General features: G+C 29.9%; 1 pseudogene; it reads right to left on the reverse strand.

Moving 5' to 3' along the window:
- Nucleotides 1-1912: 1912 nt before the first annotated feature.
- On the reverse strand, nt 1913-7501 carry LOC149540333 (longifolene synthase-like; annotated as a pseudogene).
- Between the last annotated feature and the right edge of the window lie 1514 nt (nt 7502-9015).

The following is a 9015-nucleotide window of genomic DNA, read 5'->3' on the forward strand; positions in this document are numbered from 1 at the left end:
AGGAAGAAAAGAACAAGGATGATAGTGTGCAAGAAGTCATAAAAAGGGTTGAAATTATGGAAAGCTCTATGAGGATCATTGGAGAACAAAGCTACAATATCCTTAAGGAATCCAATGAAAACATTAAGATCCTTAACAAAAATATGGAGGATCAGAGAACTAGTAAGGATGAGGATCCAACCTCCCATAGAACCAAGGAAAAGACCCCTAAGGATTGCTCTAGGAAGCACACAAGATCCAGTATGAGGAAGAAGGAAACTCTGGATCTTGATAAAGAGCATTTAGAAATGAAGGAGGCAGAAGATAGACTTTTGGAGCTTGAAATTAATGTTGCAAAAAATGTTAAAAGAGATTTCCTAAGCGCCTTGCCTTTTTTGGGATGGCCTAGCTTTTTGTCCATTCTCCCTGGCTTTTTACTGGTTCTTGTCTTTTTGTAGGGAGATGTTTCTATGGTATACTTTTAGTTACTATTGCTACTTTAAGTGATCTTTTATGACTATTCTTTTTATTGTATGGGTTTCAGGGCCTTATTAAATCCTATTTTCCTTAATCAAAAACATAACTCATAAATAACAATATACATCCTTTGCTATGATTGTATATAATAAGAAAATATATCCTTCTCTATTTGATTAGAAAAATAATAAACCATGTGACAAAACCAAGACACCACTCTAAATATGTACCAATAATAAAATATCTAATTGCATAGATAAAATGTATTAAATTCATATATGCAACCTATAGGCATTGAGTATATATTGCACATCTTGTAGACACAAAAATAAAACACACTTATTCAAACCAATTAATAATAACCATGTTAACATGAGAAAAATTTATGATATAAAACTAAGTATACAATGACTTATATTTAGGTCTCTAATATGTAGTATATAAATCTACCATAGTCTAAAGCATTCATAAATACCTCAGATCAAAATATCAGAAAATAAATCATGTACTAAACCTACTTCAAATCCAAACCAAAATGTAAAGCTTCAAATGAATTTTCTATGAACTATTTGACTTGTCTATAGTTTCACTTTGAATACTTAAGTTATTTCCTCTAAAAGACCAAAATCTTGTAAAATGTATATTTCCAAATATAAAAAACAAACAAGTATGAAACTAAGAAAACATAATTACACACTTTAACAATTCTCTAATTGATATTTAGTTTCAAATTGTTTTAAACAAAGTAGAAATATCTTTTGAAAATCATAACTGTCCTTAAACAATTCTTTTGATAACATAATTAAAAATGACTTAGAATTAGTTCAAATAATTTAACTAAAATTATCCTAAAATAGGGTGTGACATTGTTTCATACTACTAAATATACCTAGACTAGTTGCTTCTTCAATTTTTTCTCTATGTATAGGTTTCTTCCACCCCTTTTGTGTATAAAATTATTCTACAAATATCTAATTTGAAGATTTTTTTTTTTTTATTAATTGCTAATAATGAAAGTAAGAAGTTGAACGAAGTAAGGGTTTATTGTGTCAATGACTTTGTACATGATGCATTAACTACTGCAACCACCGAAATATACAAAATAACATGAATATATAATATATAGCTAAAATTAAATTATAATCAAATATATTTTATTGGTTCTCCTGCATCATGATGCATGTTAATATAATTCTTTCTTAATAATTGTCAAAAAAATCCAAAATATACATTATTAATAAACATATAATAAAACATTTCACATTTGACTTCTTTAAGCATTTTAAATGACAAAAATTATAAATTTCTTGGTGAAATTAAAAATATATGATCTTAATATTTCTATCAATATTCAAATTTAAATTGTCATGGGACATAACCCACTTTATTCAAAGTGTCTTGAGTATAAATTCTAGAGATATTAACACTACTTATACTACATTATTTGAATCTAGATCTATGGAATGATTGGTTCCACACGAAAATTTGTTATTGCATCTTGTATCTCTTTTCTATTGGATTATGTAAAGCCATCACCATCATTGAACATAAAAAATATTACTCGCATACCAACATTTAGATATAGGTTTCTAAAACAACCAAGCATATTTGAAGGCTCGAGAAACTCCTTATTTAACTCTTGTATGCAACTCTCTATATCAATTAAAGATAACAGATTTCCACAATCCATGATAATGAGATTCCTTCTTTTGGGTAAGATTGTGTGAGAGTTTTTTGCATCAACGTTTCGGATCATACTCAATGATGGATCATTGAGTATGATCCGAAACGTTGATGCAAAAAACTCTCACACAATCTTACCCAAAAGCAAGAATCTCTCTACATGAATTTTGATATAATTCAAAGCATCTTCCATTGTAGAACCATGGTTGTCTTTTATGTAGCACTCTATACTTGACGCTATCTGCCCATGAGCTTGTTCATCCTTGAAACTTTTCAGAGAGATATTAGTACATGATTTCCTTTATTTTAACATTTCCAAATTGTTAATGTAATTGTAAATATCTAAATCAATTACCTCAAAGTCTTTGACAGCATCCACTAGTCAAGTAATTAATGATAGAAGAGCTTGTGACTTTGATGATGGGATATCAAGTTGCTCCAAAATTTCATCAAATAAATGAGTATTCATTAGTATTAGTGAATGTACCATTAGAACTCGCATGTCAATACTTATTACTCCATTCATCAAGTATTCATCAAACCTTGGTATATGATTAGAAGCTATCCATTATGCTTCTTGCATATAAGCCTCGATATAACTCTTCCACTATAATAAAAAGAAAAAGAATGATTTAAAATGTTGAATTTCAAAATTTAAACATAAAGTCTTTACATTGCATATAAATAATAGTTTTTAAATCATTAATATAAATAGTAACTATATTTCCTATTATTAGCCTTTTGGAGAGAGTGTGTTTTTTATAATTAAATTAATCGTTAAAAAACACATCAAGAAATATATTTCTCAGAGACACAAAGACATGGATTTTTAGGTTTGAAGTGAAAAAGACATTCTTTTACTTTACAAAAGTGAGAGTTATAGTCATCAAAACTTGCAGGCTATAAAAACTAAAAAGTTAAAATTTTCAAAATGGTAATATGTCCATGTTTTCTATTTTTTATGGTAGATTTTTTTTAAAAAAATTAAATATAATATGATATTACATTTTTTAAATAGAAATATGTGTATGCTTGTTTTATTTTGTTGTTGACTTTTATTTTTCTTCTTTGAATTTAAAGTGAGTAAGTGGTAACAAAAATAGAAAATTTAGATCTTCAAAATATATATATATATATATATATATATATATATATGGTACAAATAAAAAATTAAATAAAATCACATATTTTGAAATAGAAACATGTGCATGTTTGTTTTGTTTTGTTGCTGACTTTTCTTTTCTTTTAAAGAATTTAAGGTGAGAGTTGTGATCATTAAAACTGACCAACAAAAATAAAAAGTTTAAATCTTCAAACTAGTAATATGCTCATGTTTTGTTTTGTATGATAGAAATAAATAAATATAATATGAAATGAAATGACATTTCTGAAATAAAAATACGTGCATGTTGTTTGTTTCATTTTTTTGTTGACTATTATTTTTCTTTCATGAATTTACTAAGTTCCTATACTACCCTCATTGCAATGTTACAATACATGATAAAATAAATAGTAAACGCAAAAAAAAATATTCAAATAATAGATATACAAAAGTTTTCATCATTTTATTTATTTTACGCAATATTGGTTTAAATGTCATAAAGATTAAATGATAGTCATGACTTTGTGTTCAAATAAGTAGATTAACAAGTTGAATACGTGTGTGTGTGTGTGTGTGTGTGTGTGTGTGTGTGTGTGTGTGTGTGTGTGTGTGTGTGTGTGTGTGTGTGTGTGTGTGTGTGTGTGTCTGTGTCTGTGTCTGTGTCTGTGTCTGTTTCTGTGTGTGTGTGTGTGTGTGTGTGTGTGTCTGTGTGTCTGTGTGTGTCTGTGTATGTGTGTGTCCGCGTGTGCATGCGTGCATGTGTATGTGTGTGTGTGTGTGTGTGAGAGAGTGAGAGAGAGCGAGAGTGTGAGTGTGTGTGTTTGTGTGTGTGAGAGATAGAGAGAGAGGTAGAGAGAGAGAGAGAGAGAGAGAGAGAGAGTTCTATTTGAAATTACAAATGAATATTTTTGTATTAGATGATAATATTATTTTTAATATAGTAAACTACCATGAACTTATGAACAGTGGTATTAACAAACATCTTATTTCATGAAAATAAATTAAAACATGTGATAATTATTTGTAACATCATAGGAACTAGTATAGATAATAATATGATTAGAAAAATATTAAGATTATATGATCATTATATTTGTACTCACAAGATTGAATGTATTTGTAAACAAAGGGACCATGCTTTCTTTCAGTTTCACTTGCAATTTCCTTATGTATCTCGTATGAAAAATTGAAAGCAATTTTCATGTAGTATGGATGATTATCAACTATGGAAACATCCCATCTACAATAAAAATTATAGAAAAAGCTAGAAAAAAGGAATCAAATATTCATCATAATATAGGATTATTATCTACCTTTTAATACCTTATTAATGTTATTATGAACGGTTTCAATTCATCAATAGTCCCATATGTGTCGTAAATATTGTCAAGGAGGAACATACATGTAGCTAATTTGGTACAACTAATTCTACATGTAGTAAACTCAGGTTCAAATAATGAACTAGCCCACCAAAAATTACGTTCTATGTGATGATGCCAAAAGAAATCTAGTTGAATTGCACTTGAATGTTTCCACCATCTAGCACAAATAAATCAAAAATCATTATTACAACTCTATTTTCTTGGATTGACTAATAGGTATTCTTCGTATGATTAAAGAATTTTAATTAAATGACAAAAGCAATTGTTTTCCCTAGTGATTTTAGTTGACAAATACTCATGTGGATATTAATTTCATTTCATATTAATGTTGTGACTGTAAAATATTGAAGTCCAATATTGCTAGTTCCAATAGCTTTTTCATATATATTTTTGGAATTCTGAGAGAAATAAAAAAATTGAATTATTCATATTAGATTAAACTTAAAAAGATAACAATAGATTGACTATCAACTTTTTACTTTTAAATGAAGAGTGAAGTATCATGGATTATACACAAATTTTGATCTTACTTATAAAGGTTATTGGCAAGTGATATATTGCAATCTTGCTATCTGAGTATATGAATAAAGTTCCAAGCCTCCCACCTTGGAACCCTACATCTCCAAGCATATTTCAAAGTGTACTCTATCTGAAAAATATATAAAAGATAATATATACACACATTAAATTATCACAAGCTTCCAACCAATATTTAGCTAAACCATTGAAATGGTATATACTTAAATCATAATAAATATTGAATTTTATGAAACTAAGAAGTTTGATGGGTTGTTAACTATTGAGCATTTGTAATTCTAAGAAATAATGAACATTTAATATGAAACTCTTGTTTCGATTTTATTTTTCATAAATATTTAAAAAGAAGCTAAATGTTAATCTCTTTCATGAAAAAAGTACTTACCTCCATTAGAAGTGGATTTTTTTATTCTTGTATGTCACCATATTCTTTGATAACATGTTGTAGGTATGTAGAAGCAAACACTCTTGATTCTTTTAAGATATCTTCACCAGGAAAATCTAATTTTGAAGCTTTACATATATTTAACATCATTTCTAATTTTGCATCTTGATCGCTAGATTCAAAACCAGAGAGTTTGTTGAAATATTTCACACGTTTTGGTTGCCCCTTGAGCCAAATACCCACCTACCACCCTGACGGCCAGCAGAACGATCAAAAAAATTTAATGCACAGTATGTGAGTTTCAAATCTGGAAAAGAGGGGGGAACTATTTTTGGCAAGAGAGAAAAAAGGAATGATCTAATTCATTCGACCAGTTAGTGGAGTTAGAGAGAAGTTGCAGAGCAGAGAAGAGAGAAAGATTGAAGCAGTTGTAGAGAAGAAAATTGATTAGTAGATCAGAGTAAAGAGTTCAGAAGACAGAAGGGTTTTAGCTTCATGAGTTACATGTATTGGATCTCTTGTCATTTTGTAAGTGCATTGTTTATTGGATTCAACCTGTTAAGCAGTGATTGCTCTAGGCGTTGTTGTATGCAGCCATTAGAGCTACAAGTTAAAGTTTTAAGTTGTATCAATCTAAACATTTTTAGGGTTATTTTAGGGTTTTCTAGTTGAAGTTGAATGCTCCCAGATTTTGTAATAGTTTTAATCATATTTGAATAGAAAGCAAGCAAGCAGGAAAACATATCTTGTTGTTGTCATTCTTTTCTATTCATCGTTACATGTTATTTTGTATTGGATAAGATCATTGTTGAAATCTTCATACTTCAGCTCTCTGCATTTTAATGGCAGTTTGTCACTTTTCTCACTTGGTCTAGACTTGGTTGAGTTTCCTCTCTACAAACCCTACTGAGTTCACTCAGCATAGTCTTGTGCTGAGCTTCATCTCATAGAGGAGACCGAGCTCACTTGGCACCGTTTGCTTGCTGAGCTCACTCGGCATTGTCATGTGTCGAGTTGCCCTAGTGTCAAGTTCACTCAGCATCTTCTTGTGCTGAGCTAGCTCGGCACCACCTCCTATCACTCAGCATCCATTGGTGCTAAGCAAAACTGCCACTTGGCACCTTCATGTGTCGAGCAAAATTGGCACTCAACAATAGTTGTTGCTGAGCAAAATTTTAAGTTTGTGATTTTATGTTTTTCATAGAATTGTCCTTTTTCACCTTTGAACTTTTTTAAAACATCTGCTCATATATCCAAAATATTATTATAATGATTTCAAAAAAATTAGTTATAGACATGCAATCAAGACAAAAATAAAAATTCTACCACCTGAACAAATGACATATCTATTCAGTCGTAGTATCTGAAATCCTAGAGCCACCATGTTGAGATTGCCAAAAACACTATCATGATTTCAGAACCCATTAAAAATGATATTATCTGATTACAAAAATCTTCTAAAATCTAATACTTTTCTCACAATACTAGATACACCTTTATATTTTTTCATATCTAAATTAAATATCCAAGGAAAGCTTCTTGACCAAATAAACATACTTGTAGACATAATCGAGTGCAGTTTTGATTTCTTCCTGAAAATGTCGATCTATTCCCAAACGTTGTAGAACATCAACAAACCAAATATTTTCAAGCACATCGAACTCATCGCCTTCTCCATTAGCAAACATATCACGAATCTCATCAATTAGTTTTTCCCTATGTTTATGCTACGAAGAATCCTGATTACAAAAGAAAATGATCTGGCAAGTTAGTTTTCAATATAAAAATATATATGATTTGTGTAAATGAAACTACAATCTCGTTCTCTCATACCGAACATGGAGAAGTGACCGACTGTATGAAATCATTAGTCCATAAGTTAGGATGATGATTTCCAGTCCGACGCAGGGCATCCTTCATGGGCATGCAAGAACTTCCATTAAACATTTCAGCCATGACTGATAACTACAACAAATGATTGATAATGCACTGCACTCAGTACAATTTATCGCCTGATATAGCTTGAAACAGCTGAGTATTTATAGAGAGTATTGAATGATTCTAACTATGACTCCAGCAAAAAATGTGTTTTGAAAGACAACACAAATAAACGTCGAAAAGGAAAACCTTGACAAAACGTTGAACTTGCAGGTCACATATTGAAAAACAAATACAATGAGTGTAACTGAAATAAAAAAAGACACGAGAGAAAATAGATTGATTGTTATGGAGTCGTTCTCATTTTATTATCAGTGAAGACTTTTTTTTTTTAAATCATATACTAAGGTTTTGATATATTAAAAGTTTTAGATAGTCAAAACTAATTTATTTTTCTAATCTTAATTTTTTCCGCATGTCGAATGTTTAAGAGTAGCCTTTTTGACTTGATTATTTATTCTATATAAAGTTTGACTATATTAGTTACTTGCTAAGCCTATAGAACTATAGGCAACTAGTGTATTTTAGCTTGTTATTAATAAATAATTTTTTAACTAATTAGATACTAAAATTTATTTGAAATTTTTCTTAGAATAAAAGCATTCAGCCTATTTAAAGTAGCTACGTAATTTATTTGAAAAAGATATTAAAGAATAATAATAATTTCATTAGGTAATAACTTTTTAGATAAGGGCAGTTTCACGGAAGAAAGAAGAAAGTAGTGAATAAATTTTTCTTAAAAAAACATTGGCTAAAAGTTTGTGCTTGCATTTTTTACCCAAATGTTTCTTGTTTTAGGTTGTTCTTATTGTTTTTTCTATTTTATTGAAGAGCTAGCTTGCTACGGAGCCTCCTTTGTTTTGGGCACTATGTTCAATGGTCAAGTTGTGTGTTGATGTGGATTTCTATTCTCATTGTTGTGGACTAGGTTTTCATCATGCTAAGAAATTGCTCACAAATCAAACTTCTCATACTTTGTTATTCTTTGAAATTGTGAAATGGAAATTACAAGGTATAAAAGGCTTGCAATCAAAATAATTGATAGTTCACAAGACCTCATACTGGAGGCTTGTACTATTAATGCTAAATAGGTGATCCTAATAATTTTCAGTTTAATGTAAGATCATTTAAATTGTAGAAATAGTTAAGGTCAAAATATTTTAATTTAACTATATTATTTTTTAAAATTTAATAAAAATTTTACTTATTATGAACACTAAATTTCATCATCAATACTAGTGAAGTGGATTTCTCCCTCCAACTTTAGGGATTAGTCTATCAAATTCACCCCCCCCCACACCCACCCCCCCCCCCCCCCCCCCACACACAAACTTCAAGAGGCCTTGTCATGGCTAACATTTCATCATCCCTTTTTCCATTGTAGGTACATTTACTCTCTCCACAAGCTCGACTTTATGGTATCTAAATCCATAAGAAATGGTTAGAGTAAGGTAGTGGGCTTTGAGAGTCTAGGTTTGAGAGTTTCTAGAGAGATCACCACTATGAATTTTGCCTTGATTGAGGGTGTTAAG

This window comes from Cupressus sempervirens, chromosome 9 (genome assembly GCF_028749045.1).
Source record: "Cupressus sempervirens isolate cs-2001-9-10 chromosome 9, ASM2874904v1, whole genome shotgun sequence".
Lineage (NCBI taxonomy): Eukaryota > Viridiplantae > Streptophyta > Pinopsida > Cupressales > Cupressaceae > Cupressus > Cupressus sempervirens.